The sequence below is a fragment of the Alligator mississippiensis genome, chromosome 10, assembly GCF_030867095.1.
Source record: "Alligator mississippiensis isolate rAllMis1 chromosome 10, rAllMis1, whole genome shotgun sequence".
Lineage (NCBI taxonomy): Eukaryota > Metazoa > Chordata > Crocodylia > Alligatoridae > Alligator > Alligator mississippiensis.
Genome location: NC_081833.1, coordinates 9,940,555 through 9,968,129, shown reverse-complemented (window position 1 = coordinate 9,968,129; position 27,575 = coordinate 9,940,555). Strand labels below are relative to the sequence as shown.

The 27,575-nt window shown below is 41.9% G+C and overlaps 1 long non-coding RNA gene across 2 annotated transcripts in view; it reads left to right on the top strand.

The window, feature by feature from the left end:
- The first annotated feature begins 447 nt into the window (after positions 1–447).
- The window catches only part of LOC106739027 (uncharacterized), a 184,384-nt gene continuing 157,256 nt past the window's right edge, over positions 448–27,575 (top strand). For both annotated transcript variants that reach the window (XR_009455117.1, XR_009455118.1), the window contains exons 1-2: positions 448–580; positions 7,426–7,568. This is a non-coding gene — a long non-coding RNA (uncharacterized LOC106739027). The remainder of the gene's footprint in view (positions 581–7,425; positions 7,569–27,575) is intronic.

The window sequence follows — 27,575 nt, the reverse complement described above, 5'->3', positions numbered from 1 at the left end:
AATATAATTAGTTCAGTCCCTGCATGTTACTTAATTGGTTTTCCCTCTTTAGAAAATTCCTTTTTCCTAGGTGTTAGGGGCTGAAAGCCTGCAGGGTGGAGCTAATCACTTGTGCCATGTTGTAATGGTGTTTACAGGATGTAAATAAGGCAGCATGACTTCTGGCCACAGTAAAATCAGCATATGCATCCATGTGCTCTGAAGTGACAGTAAATTACTGTTGTTCCACAAGTGGCTGTAATCTGCACACTTCAGCATCCTGCTGGAGGTAATGAAGGTGAATAAGGGAAAGGTCTAGCAGGATAGCATCCCTGGAAAGATGAGTCTGGAATGAGAGAGGAAGGAGGAAATCTTGCCAGGCATTAAAAGAAAATAAGACTTTGAGTGCAGGGAGCTTGACTCCGGGTGGGGAAAGGGAGGGTTGGAGCAGCTTTCTTGACCCATTAAGGAGAGACTAGGCTCACCTGTGGCCTAGTTAATTCACCTGCCAGGTGGAGAAAATGAGCAGTGAATGGCACTCACTCAGGTTTCTAGAGTATTCAGACAAAAGGCTGTGAAGGAGGAAGAAGAGAGCTTCCAGGTAGGAAAGTAGGAGTTGCTGTTGAATGTGTAGCAGAGAGAAAAGAATAGGAGAGGCTCTTTTTTGGTTTTGGGCAGAGTGTGCTAGGAGCCATGGGAGTGTTTGTGTTTTCTATTGGGCTTTCCTGAGAACCCCAGGCCTTGGGAAGGAAAATACCGTTCTCAGTACACTTGGCCAGAGGAGAGTGCTGGGTGAAAGCAAGCCTGCAGAACCTGGCTGCACCATAAGGAGCTTGCTCTGGGAGGGCCCCTGCTACTTGCATTTCTTCTCCTTTGTGGGCTGAAGCCCCGTGAAGTGCATGCGTTTCCTTTTTGCCTGCTTGTTTGCAGCCTTTGCTTTAATTCTCATGCAGGCTTTGGTCACTGTGAACCAAAATACAGCCATTGTAAAATAAGAGCCTGTGATATCCTGAGGTGATAGAGCAGAACTAAGGGTAGGCTGATTTTCCTGCAGAGGCTCCTGTGCCTGCTTTTGCAGAAACGCTGGGGGTCATGCCCTTAGCTGTGGCTCTAAGCAATAATTCTGCATTTTTGGTGTTGGGCTCAACACTTGGTCGAAATGGGCCTTGCTGGCCCTGTAAGTAAAGTGAGGCAGTTTCATATGCTGCACAGACGGTATATAACGTGAGAAGTATGTGTTTCTAAAATGAAACCAGCTCTTCATTAGGGTAACTACTGGCGGAGATGGTGCTATTGCAGCTAGTATTCCCAGCATGTACTTTCCTGATTTTTACATCATGGGCTTTTTGTCCTTTCCTCCTAGACTGGGCTTCTGTTTGGGGCAAATCTTCTGCTAGCAGTAGCTTTCTGTCTGCCTCGTGAGCCACGGTTGAGCCAAAGACCTAGTCATATTAGGCTAGCAGCCAGGAGCCAAGAGACCCTGCCCCCCGTGGGTATGTGCCAGTTCTCTGGATTTGGTGCTGTTGAATACATGGCAGTTTTATCTAGTTGTTTCTAACATGCCAGATGATTGTGTGGCAACTGGGTCAGATCCCAGTATACTTGAATGGGGAAGCTGGTCAGTCTTGGATTGTCCTTGAATGTGTTCACTCCTAAGAGATGTCACTAATTTGTCACCAGAGACCAGTATCTTATTTGCCTGAGAAACTCCGGCTCTCTTCTCATTCTTAACATGATTTTAATGAGGCTGACTCCACAAGCCATTAAAACACTGCATGCTGAGCTAAATTTTATTTGCACCGATACCATACAATTGACTTAAACAGAACCTCAGGGTTGGAACTGAGAAAATCAAGCCCAAGAGGCATAGGCTTCTTTCAAATGGCAAAGGCCTTGTGAAACATCAACAGAAAAGCACTTTTTGTTTTTCCTAAACTCTCCCATTTAGGCTAACTACAGGCAGTCAAAAAGCCCAAGACTGAATCAGATCAATCTTTGCAGGTTAGTCTAAATGGTGTAGCTTGAGCTGAAACAAATTAACAGGCATTCACTTTTGATTCTGGAAATGCAGCCACATGCCTGCAGTGGCCCAGGCCAGAAACCAGGGGGTGCTAGAGCATGCTGCCCTGCTCAGCTGGAGCAGACAACTGGGGCCAAGGCTAGCCTGCCCACACAGCAAAGGGGAGTTTGTGGGGAAGGTGGAAAGCATCCTGGGAGGCTGGAGGATTGTGAGTTAACTTGAATTTGGAGGGGATCTGGGACAGAATCAATACACAGATTTAATCTAAATCTGTTACGTCTGTTACTACATCCATCCAGGTTTATCTTAAACCAGTTTCAGCCATTTTGAAAATGGTTTGTGTGCACTGAACTTCTGTTGTGTTACAGATTTGAACTGGTTTCCAATTGCTTATATCGGTTTGTGTGTAATTTCTGTCCTTAGTCTTAAAGTTCATTATTATTTTCTTAACACATTTATCATAAATAAGAACAATAACAACAAAATAAATCATAAACCACTGGAATAGAAGCCATAAGTTCAGGCTTTAATTTCTATTATGTTAATGTAATTTAGAACTGAATTTGGCCTACAGTGTTCAGACTTAATTCTCTTTCCCTGTGTTTTGTGTAGATGTTTACACAAGAATATGATAAATGGGGAATGCTATTAAATCATAATAGTAATGATTTTCTCCTCTCCATGCTATCTTAGGTAGTCTTTAAGGTGCCACGCTGTCCTGCCCTCTTCAGAAAGTTATTTATGTTTTAAGGCTTCCTTTACCCAATCTTTTCTTTTGTGAAGAAGTGATTTTAATAATGTCTGCAAATGCTCATGTTCAAGTTACTTAGCATGTTAACTGAGAAGCTGGCCAGATGGCTTATGCCCTGACACAAAAATTACTGTACTAAAATGCTGCTGATACCAGGGTTTGGAGCATAACCTTGGGATTTTGCTTTCTATGGCCACTAAGTGCTAGAAGCATTACATGGTGACACAAACCAGTAATGGGTATTTCCTGCCAAGATCACAGAAACAGGAGGATTATGACTATTAAGAGATCAGAGAAAAACAAGAAAGGGTTAGTATAAAACATCTTGGGAGAAATGCCGAGGTACGTTATTTTCTCCTATTAAATACTGCAAAGCGAACCTAAAATTCTTTACACGTCTGTTCCCAGAGGAACAACGCAAGCTGTTAAGAATTTGTTTCTGGAGTAGAATAAACTCATCATTTTATAATCTCTATTACATGCTTCAAAATGAGAATATGTCCTTTCTGATCACTTTCAGCTTGAGTCCTGAAAATGCATTAATGCTTTGACTTCTGTGACACGCCGTCATTTTATGCCTAAGGCTGCAAAAAAAGCAGCAAGGTGGAGGAGAATTTATCCAAATTTTGCGTGAACTGTTTTTCAGGGACTCAAGCAGGATGGAATAGGATCTCTTTTGGTTGCGTAAGTCCATTTACAAACCTGTTAGGGGAATAGAATCTGGCCTCTACATGCCCAGGGAATTTTGCAGTTCAAAATGCAGGCCCCTACCACATGGCTTAGCTCTTGACCCAATTGCATTGAGCTTTGGGATGTAGGCAGCCTAAATCACAATTTAGGTGCTTGAAGAACCAATTTAAATCTTGCTCTTAAAAGGAGCTTCTTACAAGCTCTTTCTGTCCCTTGTGGCCATCTGGCAATAGGAGGGAAGTCTGGACAGCCTGAAGTCCCAAATTCCTCTTATTTACCAACAGCAGGTCTGGGGATCTCCATTGTCTGCCCCTATCATGAAATGACGTTGATAAACCAGAGTCATCCTGTTCACTGGAAATGCAGTGCCAAATAGAGATACCTGAGCCACGTGGACAGAGGTGGTTAGCTATATAAACCTCTAATGTGCTACTTCTGCCCTACGTTCTGCCTGATATCAGGCCAAGGGGTTCAGAGAGGCATGAGCTTTTGAAGTCAACAGCCTACTTCATCAGATGCTCAGAAACACTTAGAGATGGGTGGTACATTAGATACTATCTTGCGCCTGAGCCAAGTGGGTACTGGAAACAGGAGTGCTGGGCTAATAGGGTCATACTGCTTCTGCTACTTGAGCTAACTGTGGGATCTTTACATGGTGTGCATCATTCAGGGTAGACATAGCCCCCAAATCCTTGCTGCTGCTTTTTCCATTAGGTCTAGCTTTAGTGCTGTCATGGAGCCTAACCCCAAATTAACTGAAGTCAGCTTCCTATTGCAGAGGTCTTTGGATCAGTTCCAGGATTACTAGTGCATGATAAAAATTCTTACCTGTCTTTGCGTGCTGCACTTGCACACATGTTGAAATGTAATCCTTTGTGCATTCGATTTTAATCAGGAAGAAAATAATAACTATGAGCCCAACCCAGCAGTCCTGACTCTGGCAGAACTGTCAGTTTTCCTCGAGTTAGAGACATTATCTCATCTGACTTACCCCATTGCCATAGCAACTGAGCACCTTGTACAAATTACAGAAATCCATGAGCGTGTTCTCATGTAGACTAGACTTTTTTTTTTCTTTCTCGTTCATAGATTTCATGACCTTAGGGCTGGAAGGGACCTCGGAAGATCATCAGGTCCAGCCCCCTGCCCCAGGGGCAGGGAGTCAACTGGGGTCAAAGGATCCCAGCAATATAGGTGTCCAAATGTTTTTTGAAGGTGTCCAGAGTAGGTGCTTGCATCACCTCTCGAGGGGAGTCTGTTCCAGGCCTTGGGGGCTCAGACAGTAAAGAAGTTTTTCTTTATGTCCAGCCTAAAATGGTCTTGGAAAAGTTTGTGACCTTGTCATCCCCTGGGGTACTCTGGTGAACAGGTGTGGCAGCTTTGTGTCCCTCCCTCTTCCTTGAAAAAGTAGGACTTTGAGGAACTTCTCTGCCCCCCACCTACCCTTCCATGGGTGAGGTGGCACGATGACAGTGATCCTTCTATCTGCAGCATTACTTTAAAGCAATTCCTATTATAAATGCTCTTGTTAGAGTGCTTTTCACAAATCCTTCTTGTTTTGTTTGTGGTTCACTGTCTTCATTTTTCCTCCAAATATATTTGTTACTGTTGCATTTTGCTATTTGGTATCAGTGTATGTATAAATAATATTTTGGGCTGAGAATCTGAGCACGCTCTGGCAACATTATTTTACATTTCAAACGTCACTTAAATCTTTTGAAAATCTGATTTCCTGGAGAATAGTCTTAACAGTAGTTGACCAATCATCTTCAAGCCAATCTAGAGTAATAACTCAGTCTCTTTATGGCACTCTCTTCAAATGCTTTTTGACCACTGATATTCAAGCTGCTATAATTTCAAATAAATTTTGTGATGAAGTGATTTTGGGGATGATGGCCAGCTGTATTTTATATTTTAGAGACTTTCCAAGCAGCAGCCTCATTACAACTGGAAACAATTTTTTTAAACAAACTAAAAATGAATCTGAGTTGATTTTAAAATGGATGTTTTAGAGTACTGTATGTGATGCGAGGTGCAATGGATGGATTTACTTATCACAAATGATGGATATTTTTGTCAAATCCCAGTGCACCTTGCACATTATATAAGAGATCTCTGACTTATATGTGCAGAATGTAATAATTGTGTGCCTTACAGTTCTTACAACATTTATTGGGTACTTAATTTGATATTGAAAAATGTTAATTAGTAGTAAAGACGCTCGTGGTGAATTGAACCAAAACTCATCATTGACTATGCTCATTCACATGTCACTTGAAGTGGCACTTCTTAAATTCATCTCTTTATAAGTATTGCACAGTGTTGATGTAAATTTACAATTTTCAAAAGCCCACTTCATAGACATACAGAAGGTCTCAAGGTTTCCATGTTCCTCTGGAGTGCAGCTTTAGTCAGAAAAATAATTATACAAAAATGACAAGTACTTACTCAAGAAAACAGCTCCTTGGGTGACACTGCATTACATCTGCCTGCTCTACTTGATAGGCAGAGCACATATTTTGTTGTTTTTTCCTTCCTACTGTTATAAAAGAAGAGTCAACATGAGGTATAGAAGTGCTTTATTTTGAAGCAGTATTTGCTTGCTCCAGGATTACTTTTGGAGAGGTTCTGCTATTTTTTGGTGGTATGTGTTACGCCTTTCATGTGCTTCAAATAGTATGTCTGTCCACACCCTATAATGCAGCGGTATTTTCTAAAGTGTAGCCCAGTTGTTCAAATAACACACTCTGGTAAGATACATGGCTAAGATGTTCTACAATATTCAGGGCCAAATGACCTTGTTCTTTAGTTGCCTCAGTAAAATGATTTGGAAGTGGTAATGCTAACTTGGATGTGGTAATGCAAATGGATCATTAACAGCGTCAGTGTGTTCTCGCCATTACGTTTGCATTAATTAACCTACATACTATTATTTAACAGCATACTTGCACACATTTACTAATGTACTTTTTGGCTGCCAGTAAATAGAGTAACTTTACTTTGGAAATAAATTGTTGAATATTAGAATAGAAGGGAAAGATGGGTAGAGAGAGCCTCAAAATTAATGCGCCAGAGTCTCACAGGGATGTAAAGGAAAGGGTGACAAAGTTTTCCTTCTTGCAGTGATCTCTTGACACTTGTTACACAAGAATCACTTTCTTTCCATTTTTATAGCTGAGTATGAAGGGGAAATTTTTGTCTGTGGAAACCAAGATGCATGGATAGTTTCACCTAAATTGCTACGGTGTTGGATAAGCAGTCATAGAAATGGGTAGGAAGATAAACCGAGCACAGATCCCTTGCACCTGTTCCTGATGGTACAATGTACTTCAAAGTCAAAGTGTGAAAAACTGTCTTCATCTATCTCTTCCGGTAGTACTTTCCCAAATCTGTGAGAGAGGTTGGTGATTGGTGATGGGAGCTTGGTTCTTTCTATAATGGAACAGTTTATAAATTCCACCCTATTTAGGTTGGAATTTTACCCTCTGTTTTGGGGGGTGAGGATATCTAGTCCCAAAACTGGAAGATGAGGCATGGGTTCCCTTGTAAGATACAGAATATTGGTTTTTGGTTCTTGCATTGTCTTCACTTGGCGGGAGAGCATGGTTCTGTGGGTAAGATATGAAATTGGAGGCCAGAACAGCTGAGGTCCAGACTTGCTCTCAATTATATAATAATTTCATTGCTTTACAGTGCAGTTCTCCCTTTCTTTGTCAACAAAGCTTATGGTCTAATTATGCAAGCAAACAGATAAAATGCACAAGGATAAGCATGAGGGAAGTATACGAACTGTTTTGTTCCATATGTCGGCACTTTCACCCTTTATAAAGTTACATTCCTCTATTGATGTTGTAATTTGCATAGTTTCTCCCTGTAATCAACGAGAAGGAAGAAGCCCAAGGGCACAGTCAAAGATAACTGGACATTTTGACCTTTCTGAAATAGCGTGTTTGGCTTTAACAAATGGTGGGCTTCTATTTTTCAGATTTCTACTGAATACAGTGGAGAAGTCTCATGTATCACGTGTTGTATGATGCAAGTCTGATTGCAAAAAAAGAATAACATACTAGATGATAAAGAACAGAAGGCAGAGAGAGGAGAGAGATTCCATTTCAGGCTATAAATGGGGTAAGAAAGAGGCAAACTTTTTAGTAATGTGATTGTTTAGTGATTCTTCCTAATGCTTCCTCTATTAGTTAGGTTTTTAGTGAGAGTTAAACAAAATTACTGGCCTCCCTGGTGGAGGCTATATCACAAGTTCATTCAGGTCAAATTGCTGTTAGCCCAATAGGTATTTGGGTCCCTACCCATATATAGTGTCATACTGTCATGGAAGTGGATGGTTTACCATTGCCTTTTGCCCAGTCCTATGATAACTCTACAGCAGGGGCAGGCAAAATGCGGCCTGCAGGCCTGATGTGGCCCACCAAGCCATTCTATCCGGCCCGTGTGGCCCCTATAAAATTTAGAAAATTAATATTAATCTGCCCCTGGCTGCCTGTCGTGCGGCCCTCGATGGCTTGCCAAAACTCAGTAACTGGCCCTCCACCCAAAATAATTGCCTGCCCTGCTCTACAGTCACAATTACAGTTAATGTTCTGATTAAGTAAAAACATGTCTTTCACTTGTAACAACATTATTTTTCACATAATGCATTTTTCTAAGCGTGGATGTATAGCCCTTTTCATAAATCTGGCAAAAACACAAAATTTCATCAGCATTTCCCACCACTATACAGGGCAGTTGGCTTGGTCATACCAAATGTCCTCTTCAAAATATCCCTTTAGAGCTAGCTGGCCAACACCAGCTCACTTATTGCTATTAAAAAGCTCCAAGTAGGTCAATGTTACCAGTTACGATGCATGAGAGAATCAGGTTTAAATGTTCGGTCCCAGGGTCAATGCACAAGGTTGGCAGTGGGAACAGTTCTTAAGCAAACTTGGTTAAAATGTCACTGAGATGAGCATGAAATACTATGATGCTGTTTGCTCAGTATCCCTTTACACACCCTAGTCACATGTTTTAAAAGCAAACGATTTGGAAGACTTTTATATATTCGTGAATACATTAGAAATCAGAGTTGAAAATAAATAATATTATTGAACCACTGGATACACTTATAAATTGGCCTAACTCTTTGGTCCAAGGCCGAAAGCTCATTTATGAATGATTGCCCATCAAATATCTGTCTTTCATATGAATTAGGTAATAAAAGAGAGCAAACGAAGCAAGAACTTCAGCCTTGCCGTGACCATGAAATGGAATATTTATTCCAAGGGAATCAAATTAAAATTCTTGTATTGATTTAGCTATTAGTTCCTGTGAACTTTAAGCCTGCTATGTGGGTATTTTAAACCTGTTACTGTATTTGCAAATACATTTTCAGCAGGCAATGGGATTTGCATACACCTCTGGAATGAAGGGTTTTGAGCAATTATCTCACGGCAACACACATGAATTGTTTATAAAGATGATGTATTAAATTCACTAAGAAAATTATATACATTATATACATGCCCTGTGATCTGGTGATACAGGGAACTAAATGGAATTCTGCACTTTTCTAAAGGGTAGTGTCTTTTGTATGCAGTTTGGGTTTGGATTGTCAGATTTGCCATTGGCCTGCTCTTTCCTGCACCCTTTTTTTCTGTCCCTTCTATTTAAATCAGAAGCTCAGGGAGTTAGGGAACAGTGCATGTGTAGATGCATCCACTGTGTCTTTAACCCATGTGTAGTACACTGGTGGTGCTCTCATTTGCACATGGTTATCTAGATGTTAATCTCCCGCTAAGTTCCCCTATTATTATTCCTAAATTTCCGTGTATGCCATCTGAATACATGTCCAGTTTTTCTAATGCTTCTCCAAATCTTGTCTAAACTGAACATTATAGCGTGAACCAGATCTTCTAGTAAAAAATCAGCGTAGCTCCATTTGAAGTCATTAGAACTGTGCTGCTTTATGCCATCTGAGAATTAAACTGCAAATCTAAAGAAAACAGATTTTCTAATGGATTTTCTGACAGAGATAAAGGAAGAAGTTTTTCCCCTGGCATTTCCAGGTCTGATCTACATTAGTATTTAAAAAAAAAAAAAGAGAAGAAGAAAAGGAAACAACTGAATGTTTCAGCACCTCTGATTTAAACATGAAAGTGTTTCTTCCAAGCCATTTACCCATTCTCTTTTCTCCAATCTTTTTATGAATGGCCTTGCTCAGAGGACAAATAGCACAGAATGTTACCCACTAGTCATGATACCAGGTGCAAAATTAATTGACTCATTAACCTTAATCAGCTTGTTTTTAATTATGAAGGTCAGATGCACAAATGGTGACAGGTACTCCTTAGTTTATGATCACATTGTAAGAAAACATTCACAAACTCTTTCTGCTGGGTGAAAAAACTTTCATAGCACTAAAGGTGAAAGAGGGAATATAAGATAAACTTTAGCTCTTCTGTCTTGTAAAGCATCTTTTTATTGGTGTCCTTAAAGAAAAATGTATGTAAGATTATTAGGCAGGTAAGTGTCTGTTGGTATGCATTTCCCCTCGTCCTAGTCCTGCAAATGAGAAATTAGAATTTTCCTTGCTTGATCAAGAAAAGTTGAGCTTTTCTGTTGATTCTCTTACTGTAGGACACATCTTCTATTAGTAACCTCACTGAAGTATAGAAATATAATTTTAGTTCTCTTGATACCACCATGTTAGCACTATTTGAGATGCCTTAGATCCTACCTCCAGTCATTCTCAACATTTCCAACAATGAGTGCTGCAAGTTGTTCAGCAGGTTGCTAGTGCTATAGTACACTGCAGTGGTCACCAACCAGTAGATCTCAGAGTCTCTTGGAGTCGATCTGAGGCTGGGATAGGGGGCTGAGTGCCTACGTTCATGGACATGCATGCCCCAGCCCAGCAGGTCAGTCTGTGGGGGAGGGAAGGGGCAGGGGCTAGATTGATGCCCCCATGGTGAGGGACAGTGCCGCAGAGGCAGGAACAGGGATAAGTTGAGTGGGGCCTCCAGCCGGGTGGGTTTTACCTGCTGGGGAGGTGCACCCCAAATTTTTTCTCCCTCTGCTTTGATCTGCCCTACACCTTTGCTCCCCACTGACTTATCTGCTGGGTGGAGGGGGGAGGCAAGGGGGGGACACGGCACTCAGTAGATCTTGGGTTGTTTTTAAATGCCAAAGGAGATCTCCTACTTAAAGGCTGGAGACCACTGGTATACTGTTATTGGTACCTGAGCTACCTGGCTATCTTAAAGCTAGAAGTCACACCATGACTACAGAGTCAGTGTACTCTAAGTTTATTTGGGATTGCCTCTGCAAACGTGATTTGACTCCGGAGCAGTTGCAGGAGATCTCCCTCAGATACTGGTGAAAGTGGAGATTTGAGTCCCAGCTTTGTTTTCTATTCTCTTGCCCAGTAATGCTGTGTTAAGCATTATTTGAGTATCTAGCATTCACAGAAATCAGAGCCCTTTGCTATTCTTGAGTGATTCTCAAGTAGAGTTCCATGACACCCTGAGGTGCCTTGAGATCCTTTCAAGGGTGCTGCCGGGGTGCTACACAATGCTAGCACTATTAGGGGTGCAACCATGATTCAAAGATTACGCTGTGGATTCCTGTATGAACTCTCCCTTGGTTTAAGAACATGCTGGCCTGTTGTGGTCTTTCTGAGTTCTTTGCAACGTAAGAATTGTGTTTCTGTTTTTCTGCAGTAAAATGAGTGAAAACTAAGAGCTAGCATTTTCTGAGGAGTGTAAACAGGTTGTGAACCCCTGCACTAACCTAATGAAGTTACTGTGGACAAGGTGATGGGACTGGCTGGTTCCCAGAGCAACTCCCCACAGCAAAGGGCCAGGGTGGGCCCCTATGTGCCATCCAATGTGGCTCCCTTATGGCTCCTGGTTTTCCTACCCTAGGGATGGAGACAGCTAGAAGAATGAGTGACTCTAATTTGCCCATAAATCATAAATGTCAGAGGATTATAATTGTCATTGAAAAATTGCTTTGGACTGCAGATGTTTATTATTTTGCAAGCTTGAAACTGACTGCTTATAGCACACACAAAAAAATGTATTTTGCCCTTTTTTGAGGACAGACATGCAAGTTGTTTTTGTTTTTTTTTAACGTCTTTTTGAACTTTCACAGCCCCAATACCTTAAAGGTAAAAAAAAATTCTGAAGAAAGTGTATGGCACATATTTAATTTTTAAAGCAGACTTTTGATACTTGGATCAAATCATGTTTGGAACTGCTAAAAATAATAGCTTTTAAAATTCCTCAGTGGGCAGGGTTTGCTGAACATTTTGCATAATCGGTTATTATGTTATTACTGCCCTAAAATTGCAAATTATATTACTGTTATGTGTTCTAATTACATAATTACAGTAACTAGACTAATTGCACACTCAGAATATGTAATTGTCAGTGAAAATATTATGACATTTTATTCCATTCTCTAAAACTTACTTTTAAAATGACAGTGGAATTGATACTTTAAAACCCCCCCCACAAAAACAACCCCCTCTCTGCCCCCCCACCCCTCTGGGGTTTGAAGCAGCATTGTGAATGAAATTCACACTGAGAGAAGCAGAAATAAAATGAAAATGATGCATTCACATCAGTCCTTGGACTCTAATGCAGGTCAGATTTTACAGGCTTTGATTATTATTTGAGACGCAAGTGCTGATCACCTGCTCCCCGGAAGGGGGAAGGCATAGGGTGCTTCACAGCATCACTGCAGAGCTTGCAGAGGACAGAATGGAGCCAGACCAACACTAAGCACTTCAAAAACTGTCACTCTACAAGTCCAAGTTGTTTCACAAAGATGTGCCATTTTAACTACTTAGTTATCGTTCCCTGTTGTTGTGACTAGGTAATAGGAGAGCTTCATTGACATAGATCTTCTACCCCTTAATTAGTAATATTAATTCTCAACAACTCCCTTTTTAATTGTTCTAATTATCCAGTGAAGATTCCATGTCATCTAATTCAGTCTAATCAGTTTCAATTAGATTTCAATGGAGCTTGGTCTATGTTGGTCTATGCAGAAGCATTTTGAGAACCTGTGTGTTACTAGCTTTTTCCAGGTGGGCTAACAAATCAAGTTTTCAACCCCGGGTATATTGTTTAAACAAAGTCTACTCAAACAGCCTTTCATTAAAAACAGATATGACAAGACTTTTGGAAAAACTGTGAACTAGTCTTGTAAATCATATTCAGAGCTCGGTAGTGCGTTCAAGACAGAATGTAAAAAACCTATTAATTTCTTTGTGGAAGTCCAGAATGTAGGCTTGCCATAGGTTCTCTGCATTGAGTGATTTTTACATTTAATTACGGAGTCAAATGACATTAATAAGAGTTATTTGAGACGGAACCTGTCACTTAGTATAAATTTGTACATTTCCTAGCACAATATGACACTAACGTGATTAAAGTCACTAGGTTCTACTGCAATATATATGCGAAATAATCAGAAACACTTTTTGAATAAGTGCTGTTTCTTTCTCATTTATAAAACTTTTGAAAATTATACTTCCTCATTTTAGCAGGAATTGACTGTTTTCCCACAACTTTAATGAAGCTAAAACTGACATGGATGATCCTAGTTAATTGCCTGAACTATTTTAGTACTATTCTACAAGCCAAAGAATCTTCACTTTGTCTCAGAATTGGAATGTAAATTGCTATGCAACTTAACCCGCCTTTTCAACTTGGAAGTCTGGTGTGCCAGATTGTGATCCCCTTAATCATAGTTTTGTAGATGTAGGGTTGGAAGGGACCTCAGTGATTCATCAAGTCCGACCCCCTGCCCTGGGCAGGAATGAATACTGGGCTGATATGACCCCTGGTAGGTTTGAGCTCATATGACCCCAGCTTGGTAATTATCAAGCCTCCTCTTAAAGGCCCCCAAGGTAGGAGCCAACACCGCTTCCCTTGGAAGTTGATTCCAGATCCTAGCTGCCCTGACTGAAATAATGCCTTCTGATGTCCAGCCTGAACCTACTCTCAAACAACTTATGGCCGTTATTCCTTGTTCCTCTGGGAGGTGCTTGGGGTAGCAGGGTCTTAACAGGGGGGACCAGCAGGGCATGGGAAAGTTTATAGATGGCCACCAGATCCCCTCTCAGCCTTCTCTTGTGAAGGCTGAACACATTCAGGTCCCACAGCCTCTCCTTGTAGGGTCTTCCCTGATCTCCCTGGATCATGCAAGTGGCCCTCTTCCGGACCCTCTCAATGCTGGCCACATCCCTCCTGAAGTGCAGCGCCCAGAACTGGATGCAGTACTCCAACTGTGGCCTGACCAGTGTCCCTTAGAGGGGGAGGATCACCTCCTTGGCCCTGCTCGTGATGCATCTTTGGATGCATGGCAAGGTGCAGTTAGCTTTACTGACTGCATCCTCACATTGGCGGCCCATGTTCATTTTGGAATTGATTAATGACTCCAAGATCCCTTTCTGTCATTGTGCTTATGAGAAGGGAGTTCTCCAGCCTGTAGGTGTGCTGCTGGTTCTTCCCCCCCCAGGTGCAGTACCTCGCACTTGTCAGTATTGAATCTCATCCTATTTTCATTTGCCCACCCCTGTATGCTGTCCAGGTCCAGTTGTATCCTGTCCCTCCCTACTAGCGTGCCCACCTCGCCCCAAATCTTGGTGTCGTCAGTGAATTTGAACAGGGTGATTTTTCACCCCCTGTCCAAATCGCTAATAAAGAAATTGAACAGTACAGGCCTGAGGACCAAGCCCTGGGCGACTCCACTGCCCACATCCCTCCAGGTCGAATATGACCCATCCACCACCACTCTCTGGGTGCAGCCCTTCAGCCAATTTGTGATCCATCTGACCATGTAGGCATCAGTGCCACAGTTGTCTAGCTTTTTAATGAGAATGGGGTGGGAGACAGTGTCAAAGGCCTTCTTAAAGTCCAGAAAGACTATGTCCACCGCAACACCTGCATCCAATGATTTTGTGACCTGATCATAGAAAGTAACCAGGTTGGTCTGACAGGATCTTCCCCTAATGAACCCATGCTGGTTGCCCCTGAGCATCATCCCCCCTGCTGGTCCTTCACAGATGTGCTCCTGGATAATTTTCTCAAAGAGCTTCCCCAGGATTGAAGTAAGACTGACAGGCCTATAGTTGCTCAGGTCGTCCCTCCTCCCTTTTTTGAAAATGGGGACCACATTGGCATTCTTCCAGTCTTCTGGCACTTGTCTGGAGCACCACAAGTGCTCATAAAGCCATGCCGGGGGGCCCATGACGACTCCTGCCAATTCCCTCAGCACCCTGGGGTGGAGAGTGTCTGGACATGCTGATTTGAACATGTCCAGCCCCTCCAGAAGTTCCTTAACTCAGTCCTCCCAGACCCTAGGCCTGGCAGAGTCTCTCCTGAGTCCATCCCGAGTCCCAGTGGGGGAGATGTCCTGGTCCCTGCACAAAAAATGGAGGCAAAGAATTTGTTAAAAAGGTCTGCCTTTTTCTCTGGTGCAACCACCAGATTGCTAAGCGTATCCTGCAGGGGCCTCATGTTACCCAGTGCTGCCTTCATACTCCCTATGTATTTAAAAAAGGACTTTTTGTTGTCCTTGATACTAGTGAGTATTTACTTACAGGAGTAACTTGAGAAGTCTTGTAGCCTACCAGTCTATAATATGACTAATATTATGTGCAACTACCTACTAGTGTCCATAAGGAGTTCAGAACCTGTCCTGTCTAGGTAATATATGAGAGCTGGGAAGATTGATTACTTCGTACTTTCTAAGATTTACAGAGTAAACATTGTAGGCATTTTTCATAGTTTGTGACAGAACTAAACACCTAACTCCAAAGTAAAGGTGTGTTCTTCCCATCTTAACCCAACCAAAATTCTCTAAAATAATCATTACAGTGTTAACTTTGATTTATGTTTTTTTCAGGATCGGTCCAAAGATTGGAAATCTAACTTTATACAAATCCAGAATATACATTTGTGTGCTTATTCCATGTGTAAAAATTTATGAAACACATTTTTAACACAGCACTGGATTATTTCAGATGAGGCAGCTGGAAACAGCATATTGCAAACAAGCACTCACTAGAATAGATTGTATTGAGCAACTGAACAATATCCCCCTCTCCCTGAGTTTGGGTTGATTTACGTATTTATGCTGATAGCTGGACTTGAAAGTGACTTAAGGTGATGGTGATCTTAAAGTATCATCTGAAAATGAATAAAGTCAAGCTGTATGTTTGGGCCCAGGACTTAGGAGGATTCAGCCTTACAGTGAGCTTAATTTGTGAATCAGTTTTTGATCTATGAATGTAAATGGCTATATAAAACCTAAGTAATATGATAGCACCATGGGTAAGAAAATATAGTAGGACTCGCACCTGGTTTAACGCCTTTGCTCTGCCATGGACTTGCTGTCAAAAACACAAGTGCTTTGTGTTGTGAGTAGAGGAAACTGTCAGTCACAAGCACTTAGGGAAGCATGGCTATTCTTTGTCTTTTGGTTCTTCATCTTTTAAAAAAGGATAATATTTCCTTTTTTCTCTCTTGTCTGTATTATTTATTCAGTTTAGGCTCTTTCTAGGAAAGGACTGTCTGATTATGTGTTTGTACAGCACCTAGCACAATGAGGTTCTCTTTTTAGTTGTGGTCTAGGGATGCTATTGAGATGATGATGATCACGATGATTAAATGTTGTTTTTATTACGGCTTTTTTATGACATTGATGTGCCAAATGCTTGGCATGATAACTAGATGTGCTCAACTTACTTGTTGCTGGGTTCATTCCAGCAGTACCAGTTATATCATACCCTATGCCTTTCAGAGCATTGCATTAGTACTTTACGAAAAAAATGAAAGAGAAGCAAAAGCTAAATTATGTGTCTGGGGCTTTGACTCTGAAAATCTTAGGAAGTTCCTTGAATGAAGGGCAAAGTATGATAAAATGTCATGAGCACTGATTCTGTCTAAAACAGCCTCTGGCATGAACTGCAATCTACTCCCAGGATAACAAAACAACCATCTGTCCTTACAGCACCTGGGAGCATAAACCATACCATCAGCAAATAATCTTTAAAGGCATTGTGCTATTTGACAAGAAGCCAGATAATACTTGAGTCATATAGCAGAACATCTAGCCTAAAAGTTATGCAGGGCCACATCTACAGACATTTGAATGCTGAGACCCTGAAGATTGGAGAGCTTTCAATGCTGACACTGTGCCATCAGGGCAGTGGGAGGGGAGGGACTGTGCACACATCTTCACACATCTCAATATGCTCTGCAGACTCCCTTAGTCTGCCTGGTGGCAGATGGCAGCAATGCATGGGGCACCCCTGATTGGCTGCCCCAAACTGCCTGTGGTCAGCCTGTGTTTTCCTGGAGCACAGTTGTGAAGAGGGTGTGTGCTGCTCCTTGCTGGAACAGCAAAATCTAGCAAGTGAGACAGTGTCCCTGGTGGCAGGGGTAGATGGAGCATGTACAGGCATTTGCTCTTGCTGAAGAAACTCTCTTCTGGGTGTGATTTAACCCTGCTTGTTTCCAGGCTTGTTTGTTTTTCCTGCAGCAGCCATTTTTGCTCTGGGATGAAAAGCCTAATGAACATCGGTACACTCATGGTTTTTCCTGGGAGAGCAGAAACTTTCCCAGGAGAATCTGAATGTCTATATAAGGCCCTAGTCTTAACAATTTGAATTTTCACAAAAGATGAACGGTGGAAGGAGCTGTCTATGATATCAGATAATAGAGATTTACGATAATCTGCCCTTTAGTAAGGGAACTGTTAGAGACTCTTATTAACAGAAGCATGCATGCATTCTACCTGAAGGTTTCTAGAGCAATGGTAAGGGCATGAGCCAAGTATTTCCTTAAATGTTATTAGGTCTACATGGTTATAATTGTTTCTCTTTTAAAAGTAGCCGTTTAAGTATCCACAGCAAAACACAGTGAAAAGGTATTGTGTAGTTCTATGGCTCCATTTCATATTGTAAAAAATGTGTACGTTTTTCCTAGAAGTAGTGCGTGTATGTGTTTTGAGTGATAGCTGGTGAGAATGTGTTATCCCCTAGGATTGTGACTCAGAAACGTTCCTCTGAGTCACAGTTCCCTTCACAGTTTATATATATATTTTTACCTTATATGCACATGCTGCATGTTTTTTTTTCTGTTAGCTGAACAAACACAATTGGGTTGGGTTTGCTTTGTTTTTTTTACAGATGACAGCTGAAGTGCATTTGATATTATGGCACTGTACATGCTCAAGCATCTGAAGCCAGTTTATAATACTTACATGCTAATGTGATTTTGTAACTTCCAATCCGTCTATTCGTACATTTAAGCTTTTATCATAGAACTTAGAAGGACATCTAACAAATGAATAAAACAGAGGACACCATTTTCACTTAAGGAATAAAAGGATGGGTAGGAGGGTCCTCAGTATCTTTTAGATATAGTGTGCCAGAAAGAAGACTGTAAATGTCTGGAGAAATGTCCATGCAGGATGGCACTGTTTGGAGGCTGGGCAATGCCAGATGAGAAGCAAAGGCTGAACAAGAGATTCTGAAGGAATATTAAGATTGAGAAATGCTCACTGAAGGCAGTGTATCCCTTTAAAAAAATACACCCCAGCAATTTTTTAACTGAGTTACAAAATTGGAGTTGGGCAATGTATTACATCTGTTGCTAGACAGTATATTAGTAGTCAAAGTTGGATAAGTGTATGTATAGTGAGACTACTAAAAGTGGTAGATACACTTGCACATGAGCTGTTTTATCACCTTAGTGCCCTGTATTTTGTGAGATATTGCTTTGATTTGGTCTCATCAAATAATGGCATTCTAGCCCTTGATATTTGTTCCCTTTCTGCTATTTGTTTGCCCAGCGGATTAATTTAAAAATAAATTCCTGCATATATATAACAGAGTTACAGAAGTTTTCAAGCACTTTGCTACTGGGCAAATCTTGAAATTATGCTTCTGATTCTTCTGGCTGACGTTCTATCTAGTAGCTTTGTGTCTAATTCCAGACTTTGCTCCATTTCTTTTTTCCCACTGATGGATTTAAATCCTTTGGCTGGGTTTGAATGAAGAGACAGTGACACCTGGTGACAAGTTACAAGTATGATTTTCTTTTTTAATTACTTTGTGAGGAAGGAGCTCTTGCCCAAAGTTCTGCTAGTGTTAGTGAACAGACGAACAGATTAAATACTCTGGATCTAATACCCTGGCAGGACTCAGGGGGCCCATCCAGATGAGTACGTACATGCATTTTGTATGCCCGAAGCCAGAGCTTGCCTGACCAGAGCCATGCTCCAGCTGCCAGCCAGGCTCTGTGTACCTGGATCACTGCTGGTAGAGGCCCAAGAGGCCCCCAGGACCCCAGGTAAGGCTACTGGGACCAGCCCAGGTGCTGGCCTCAGTCTCCTCACCCCACCTGGGGCAGCTTGCCATGTGCCAGGGCTCACGTGCAGAGGTGGTCCCTGGGGACAACTATCAACAGCCACAGATATGTGCCACTGCTAGTTGTCCCCAGGGAACGCACATTCCCACTCATGGGCGTGTGCCCTGGCGTAGCAAATATAGTAAGAAAATATTTCTTTAGGATGCTGGTCAGGTTCAGGGCTAGATCTTCAGATGGCGTAAATCAGCATCTTGGAGGATTTTGAGTGGAATTTTATTATCCATTGATATAAACAGAACTAGACTGTTTTTACACTAGTCAAAAACCAGACCCAAATATTGTTGGCACATGCATCCAGCTGAAGGCCTATCTTCTATGCACGCTGTTCACAGGCACTGTCTAAATCCTGGTGTGGACAAATGAATCATGGAGTGGGTTGCTTATTTTGATATATAGTTCTTTAAAGCTATCCTCCCCAAACTCACCTTTCACAAGAGACTCTCCCAGTTCTTTTAAACAAAGGTAGTTCTTTTAAAAGTTAGTTGCAAAGTACTGATATCTCTGCATGTTTTGCTGCTTGTGCCAAATAATTTCAGACAGGGTTGCAAATCATAAACATGAACACTAGTGTCCTGATTTGGACTTTAAAGAGCTTGTCAATAATAGATTTTTCAGACAGCCTCATTACATGGCTGCAGAAAATGCCAGTGAGGCTTCCAGATTTTCGTGGGGTTGTTCACAATTGCCTAAGTGATATCAAGATGCAGTAGAAGAATGCCCAGAGGTTCAAGAGCAATAAAAAGCACAACTACCTCTTTAATCAAATAAGTTTCCAGTGTAAAATTCTTCAAGAAGCTAAGATATACTGCACTGTGCTCTGCCGTTATTTTTGTTGCCACTGACATAGTTCTAATCCCACATGACAAACAAGGCCTTTTGCTGTTCTCAAAAGGTGCTCCAATGTAAATGTACTGCATGTTGATCTATTATTTTCCATGTAGTTGTTCTTTATCCTTATTCTAGGCTGCATACTTCCATGCTAAGGAAGAGCGGCAGTTCTCTTTACTCCACTTTTCAGACTGCAGTTCTGTCTTTGAGGTGGGGAAACGCAACATTTACTCTCCTGATATTGCCTACATTCTAGGCAGGAGGGTGGAAAGTAGCCATGATTTCTCCCACCCTCTTACTTACCAGCAAGTGTAGCTAGCTGGCTGGTCATGTGGCTGCCCCATGAAATGCAATTAAATATTTTCCTGTTTTCCCCAGCGTGAAGGGGGAGCAATTCACTCATTTGTTTTTTAGGGACAGGTAAGTAATAAAGTACTTTAAACTACTTGAAAAGAAGTGATGTGAGGTTTCAAGGTGCCAGTCCATGAATTACGAGGGGAGAATGCATCTGTTCAGGTGTGGGAGGTACAATAAATGAACTCTGAAGTCATGTTGGCACATGGAGCCAAAATTATTGTCTCCCTGTCACTGCCCCACTGCAGAAGCCACATGGAAAACTGTAGTGCTCATCTGATGAGATGAGAATTTTCTTTCTTTAATACCTGCATTGGAGCTTTAATCTTCTTTACTGAGGTTCTTTAACAGTGCAGTAATACTTTTTTCAAATGAGGTCATTTTCTCTTTGGGTCTAATGTCTTTCTTTCTAGTATTGAAACAAACAAAAAAAATGCCTCTCGAGGAGAAAGATACCTTCTGAGCCGAATGATTATTTAGGAATATGAAGAGAAGAATAAGAAAGGGGAGATTGATTCTATAATCACATTACAAATAAAGACCATGCTATTTCTCTGGGTTATTAGAGCGCTTGTAAAAATGAAGCAGTTTATTTGGGAATGCTCTGGGGGACTGAGAAATGACCTGCCTGTCTCCCAGGTTGTTTAAAAAAAAAAAAAAAAATGTTATTGTTAGTTAGTTGAACACATCAAAGCCTAAAGCAAATGCTGCATTTAAAAAAAAAAAAAAAAAAAAGGTGTGGGGGGAGAGCAGGGGATGTCAAGGATGGTTTCTGAGTAATACAGGACTGTTTGGGATGCCAATACAGCATTAATTCAGAGAAGGTAATTCAGCCATTTTCTTTGGTCTACCTTATAGGCAAAGTTAGTGCTCTGCTATTTTCCCCTGCCCTGCTCCCAAAAGCCTGGGGTAAAATCCCATTAACAGTCATGGACTTTGTGCTCCTCTAGAACAGTGACCCGACTTCCACTTCACAGCCTTTTATGGCCCCTTTTTGCACTTGATAGGATGCTGCTAGACTGCTATGTCCATGCATGAACCTCTTTGTGGTCTGCATATTTTTTGGTCAATTGGGACCTAAGAAGAGAGAGAATGAAGATTCGTCCACCTAGGCAAGGACTTCTGATTTCATTACATACAAGAATGTGATGGGGAAGGTACAAGAAAGCAATTCCTACAACCAATGATAATTTACCTAGGTGTATGTTGGTACATGTGGACTTTGGTTCGGTTGGTCTAAATATAACGTCTGCACATACACGCATACGTTGGGGTTTAATTAGGACAACACTGGCAGGCCCAACCTAAGTTAGTTAATAAACTGACTAGCTGAACTAACTTAGATCAGGAACAGGTTGGCCTGATCTGTTGAACATTTGCACACCGGGGGTGTGCAAAGTGGGTCCTTTCCTTTTGGAATAGGATTCGGCCCAAATCGCGCAGTGATTCAATTAATTGATTTGGATCACTGTCCCTGATTTGATTTGGCTGAATTCGAATCTGAAGATTCGATGCTGATTTGGACATAGACATAGCTTTAAATGTTTTTTCAACATACCTCGAGGTACCAGTGTGGCTTGTGAACTCTGTGATGCTGGGGTGCATGGAGCATCCCACAAGAGTGCAGGGGGATCCCCCACGTGCTCAGTGGCAAACTCAGAAGTGGATCGGAAGTACTTCCGGTCCAGTTCTGGGTCTGCTGGGGAGCACGCGGCCCGCCCCCTCCCCCAGCTTGGCAATCGGCCGTGGAGGGACCCTGGGTGCCCCCCCAGACCCAGGGGGCACCAGTTGCTGAGCTGGGGAGAGGCATGGGGGTAGGGCCTGCGTGCTCCCTAGCCACTGGATTGGGCTGAATCTCCACAAAATTGAATCGGGGACTGAAGCTTCACACAGCCCTACTGCACACATCCAGAACCCAGCTGCTCAGCCCAGACCTGGGGCTGCAGTCTTTCTTCCCCATCCTGACCAGGCTACTTCTAGCCCCCAGATCCCTGCATGCCCAGGTGGACAACTCCTGCAGACCTGTCCTTTGTCCCCTCTGCCCCCCACCCTGATTTCCTTGCACTGAGGTCCCAGCACAGCTCCTAGTACTGGTGAACATCTGTACATGATGCTCCCAATCTTTGATCATACTGCTTAAAATTAGTCTTGTGGTCATAGAATGGGTGCAGCAAATTTCTGCACCCCTGCATTTGTGGGAGGGAGGGTTGTGCTGCAGAAAGGATTCAGAACAAAAAGGGTTAGCTTTAGGCTCTGATTATATCACTGTAGTAAGCTACAGTCCATCCCAGTGACTGATTAGATGGCGCCTAGCTTAAGGATTTCTCTTAGTAACAGATAGGACAAAAATACATAGCATAGGAAACCTCCTGTGTCAGTGGTTAAACCAACTACTCTTTGGTTGGGCTAAGGAAGAAATTACCTATTCCTTTTGTGAGTTTTATCCCCTGCTTTTGAAACATTGAGTTTAGTAACTGTCAAAGATAAAGTGCTAGAGTGGAGGGGTCACTAGCCTGATTTGGTACGACAGGTTCCTCCATATGTATCAGCAGTAGGACTGATAATACTGGCCCTCAGATAGAAATTGGAAACATGGAAAGATTTTTTTTTTTTTTTCTGGCTAGCTGCTTTGAACAGAAGTGTATGCTAAAGTTCAGGTTTTTTTTCTTACTCTTTTGAACAGTGTGAATGTCAAAACTTTTCAGAAGTGTTTGATGTACATTGGGGTCAGAATCTGCTTCTTAAAACCCTTAACTTGCTTTGCTTGCCCACCGCTCCTTATATGTCCATTACATTTGAGAACTTTTTGCAATGATGTAAGAGTGGAGGAGAGAAGAGTAGCTAACTTTCTCTCTTGTCTGTACAGTATCCATAGCTTCAGTTTTTCTTTTCTTTAAGACCTGTTAATGTACACACACTTATAGATCAAATTATACACAACTTTTACATTAGAAATACTGTAATGAAGTTAAGATCAGTCCTATCAGATTAGGAGTCAGACTCCATTCTTTATCTACAGCCCAGAGAGAGCCATAGTCCCTTCCTTGCTACTGTCCTTGCATGAAGAAGGACTTGTATTCAGCTATGTTGGCTGGAAGGTGGGGAGGTGGAGCTCAGTCTTCACTCGTACCGTATCTAGTTAGGAAGCAACATGGGCACCAGACAGCTTTCCCTTCAATAGGTGCCCCAGGGTAGGTAGCTGGTAGGAGGGCTACAAGTCAAGTTGGACTCTAGTTTTAGTATTCTTCGGTTTCTGATGGAATTGCTGTTCTGCCAATGTGTTAAAAATGTTTCCTGAAAAATAAAGTGTAAGATACCTTAAATGACCGTATCTCAGAAATATACTGAGTGGTATGGAATTTATTAAGCTCTCATTTCTTTGCATGTGCGTTCGTTTTTTTACATCCAGCTTTTACTGAGTTCCAGCCAATATATAAAAATCATGTTTCGGTTCCTTTTTGTAATTGAATTTTAATTATTTAAGTGTTTAATAAAAAAAATGATGGTAAGTATCTGACTTTTCTTAAAGGAGATATTTTAGTTTAATAATGTTTTCTTGAAAGTACTGCTGGGTTATAAATATATATACTTATTGTAATTTCCTGACCTAATGTGAATAACTTGGCAGATATTATTGTTCCAAAGATTGGAACAATCTTTCCTTCTTAACATTTGAACAAAGATGGATTTTCCCATAATAACTGTATTAAACATTCATAAACAATAATGTTTTGTTTGTTATGAGTGGTATGCTTTAAATTACGTTTAAAGTGACTGAAAATAATTTATCACCTAGGTCTCACTAGGGAAAAAGCAGTGAAACTCGCTCTTGAATTTTCTGTGAGGCCGGCACCATTTTGCAATACCATCTAAAAGGTGGCTTAGAACAACTAAATCTCAAGTGTCCTGAGGTACTGTGCTCTCTCGCTTGCTCGTGCATGCGCATGCGCATGTGCGTGTGTGTGTGTGTGTGTGTGTGTGTGTGTGTGTGTGTTTCTGATGCCCTTGACCTTGTGGGTATTAAAGCTTTGCTTTCTCTACCAAGTATCTTAATTCCCTTGACCTTGTGAGTGTTTTAAAGGTGTACTTTCCCAGCATGTCTATTATGGTTTCAATAAAAAAGCTTTATTTTAACTGGTTAGGAGGGAGGGGGCAATAGTATGTTACTATTTGTCCCAAATGCTACTTTTTGCTAAGAACATAAAGCCATGTTAGGGAAGTCATAGAGACAATTCATATAATTATCCCTTTTGATGTCCTGCCAGAACAGCGATGCTTTGTTACACAAAGAGTGTAAGCAGAAAGTATGTAGATACTCATGTGGCCACACCTCTTACAGTCCCTATGAACCTCCCACATAGTTAGAAATAGGTACAGCAGTATCCATCTTTGTTCCTTTCTTCATGAGCTCTTTCTTTAAACACAGACTCTAATGCTGGGAAGTATCTGCAGGCAGAATTTATAACGAGCTGTTTGTCTGTAATTTCCAGCTCATACTTGGGTTTCTGATTCAACTACCATTGAAGTCAATGGGAATCTTTCAGTTGACCCAATGGGAGATGGGTTTAGCCCTCTATGCCCTATAGACTATTCAGGTCCATAAATCCCGAAGAGTGCTGTGTTTTAGTGCAAGGAATGCTGGAAGTACTTGGGTTTTCATAGATTCATAGAGTGTCAGGGGCTGGAAGGGACCTTGCAGGTCATTGGGTCCAGCCCCCCCTGCTCTAGGCAGGAAGACAACTGGGGTTAGGTGACCCCAGCGAGGTGACTGTCCAGTCTCCTCTTGAAAACCTCCAGGGTAGGTGACGGCACCACCTCTGGAGGGAGTTTATTCCACAGTCTGGACACCCTGTCCCTTAACTTGGTGTCGTCCGCAAACTTGACCAGCGAGCTTTTCACTCCCCCGTCCAAATCATTGATAAAGATGTTGTAAAGCACCGGTCCAAGCATGGACCCCTAAGGGACACCACTGGCCACTTCGCGCCAAGATAACATGGATCGGTTCATGAGAACTCTCTGGGTCCTACCATGCAGCCAGTTTCCCACCCAGTGAACTGTCGAGCAGTCCACAATCTTAGTGGGGTGTTAGTGATCACAGCTCTTTCCCCCCTGGATACCACAATATGCTGTGCTAATGGGCCTGTTAAAATAAAAGACCGTCTAGGCAAGGTACGGTTTCCCCAGCTTCATATAGCAGGTTAAGTTCAGCAGATGAAAACAGCTATATTTGTTGCACATGATTTTTTGAGAGAGACAAAATTTGGACTGAAGAGTTCAATGAAGTAAGGCTGAGCCTAGATTCCTGCTGCCCGGGTCTTTTTGCAGGCACCATCACCTTCAATGCTGTTGGCGGTCTCTCTCTATTAGTCAATGAATTTTGTTCCAGATCATATTAGCACCTATGATATTTGCTGGCTGAACATGTTGTGCTGCAGCAGAGAAGCTGGATGTCGGGCTCCTAAGATCTTGCTGTGTGAAAGCAGAGGATTGAGTGCCTGGATGGCAGTGGCACATAGGGCAGTGGCTGTGTTGCCAGCAGTGCACCAATGACTGGCCAGCAGTGCAACTGCTGCTATTTTTACACACACGGATTAATGCCCCAACCCTCTCCCCTTCATTAAACTGCTGTGTAAAGAATAAAGTGTTGAGTTTTGCATTATCGCTCAGACAATAGACTCCTCTGTTGGATACATGAACATGATGCAAGGATACTGTCAAGCCCCTCTCTGGTTTCTCCTTCTCTTTGGATGGAAATAGCCCCCACAAATCTTCCAGAAGACTACTGTCTTAGTCCAAGCACCCTTCCACAAAGAGCTCTGGGAAGATCAGCTTCATGGCATGCAGCAGGAGACTCCAGTTTTTTCTGTGCACTTATTCTGTGGCCACCCACTTCTGTGTCACAGAATCACCATGGTTTGGCTGCATGCTGCCTTTCATATCACTGCAATGACCCTGCATGAATTGCAGACCATAGGCATATGCCTGGCCTTTGCGCTTGTGTTCACAGGAAACTTTTAAACCGAATATTTGCATGTGGTTCAGTGTCAGCTTAGACTCTTTCAACCGCATTGTCCAAACTGTGCTCTCAGTTATACCAGTGAACTCATTTATACTTCCACTGATACAAGAGCTTTGGCCCTTTTATGTACTCTACTCAGTGGGATGTCTTTGAACTATATGTAAGCCTGGGGTTTTCTCCCAAAGAAGGGGCTTCACATCTCATCTCTCTTATGGCAAACTAATATGAAAGAAGAATGTTTTTCTATTTCACCATGCATAAAAAAACCCCCAAAGCTGTTTTCTATTATAGCCTGTGGACTTCAGATTCCAATCATGCTCATAACATTTCATCAGTGCTCTTTTGTTTAAAGAAATTGGCTTTTGTTTCTTCAAGTTCAGTCATGTATTGTTTACGCTGCTTTCACTCTGGCTTTGTTTAATTAAAAACACAGTACAGTAACTTAATGAGCAAAGCTCATCCAGTTATTTTTGATGCCCCATGATAACCAGGGAATGAGAAGCAGTAAGCCTAAATAGGAGTGGTGTGGACCCATGCTATCAGGGACATTAAGTACTTCCAAGCAAGGTCACCCTTGCTAGTAATATTAGGGGGTGACAAATTTGACTAAGAGGGCCATGATTTACCAACCAGAAATGATGACATGTTGGTGAAGTTTGAGCATCAATCTTCATCTGGATAGCAAGAAGAACGCTAAGCTGCGTGCTTGACTTCAGCTGACATGCACGTGAAGGCTCCATGTTTTTAACAGTCTTTCTTTTTTTTTTCAGCCTTTTGTTGCTTTTTTGTTTTATGTCCAGGGAAACTATTGTTCTTGTACACAATCATAGAAGTTACAGACAAATATACTAATAAGTTCCTTGTAGGCTGTTCCCCTGTCAGCACTGAATTGCTTTCTATGTGTTCGGTTTCTTGAGTCAGGATTTTAGTGATTCAATTATGCAACTTTTACCTCTTCTCTCATAAGACTCTGTTGTATTCTAGCACAAAGTGATCTGCTGTAACAGGGAGGGTCAGCTGAAGTAGGTTTTGGGGAGCCTGAGTTTCATTCCTGTTGTTGCGATAACATCATCTCCGTTTCCTAAGTAGATTGGGCCATGTTCAGGTAGGTGTCAGATGTACAGCAGACACTACCTGTCTCATACCTTATAATCTAAACCAGACGTAATGAGCGGGGGGAGACAAATGAACAAGCTGAAGTGGGGTTAAGAGTAGTTAACCATTATATAAAAGGGTGAAGTTATACTTAGGCCGTGCTATGGGCACTTAAAATGCCAGCATGCACGTGTTAAAGCTCGGCAGCTTATGCTAAGTGCCCTCTTCGCATTTCAAAGTCACAGCATTTCAAACAAGGGTTAACTCTAGGCTGTGCCCTTGCTCATGTTAGGGAAATTTCAATATGCTTTACAGAAATAAGCAATTTGCAGTCCTTCAGCATGACAGGATGCTCTGCTCCCTGCCCCTGCACTCTAAGAGTAGGGATTGAGCCCAGGT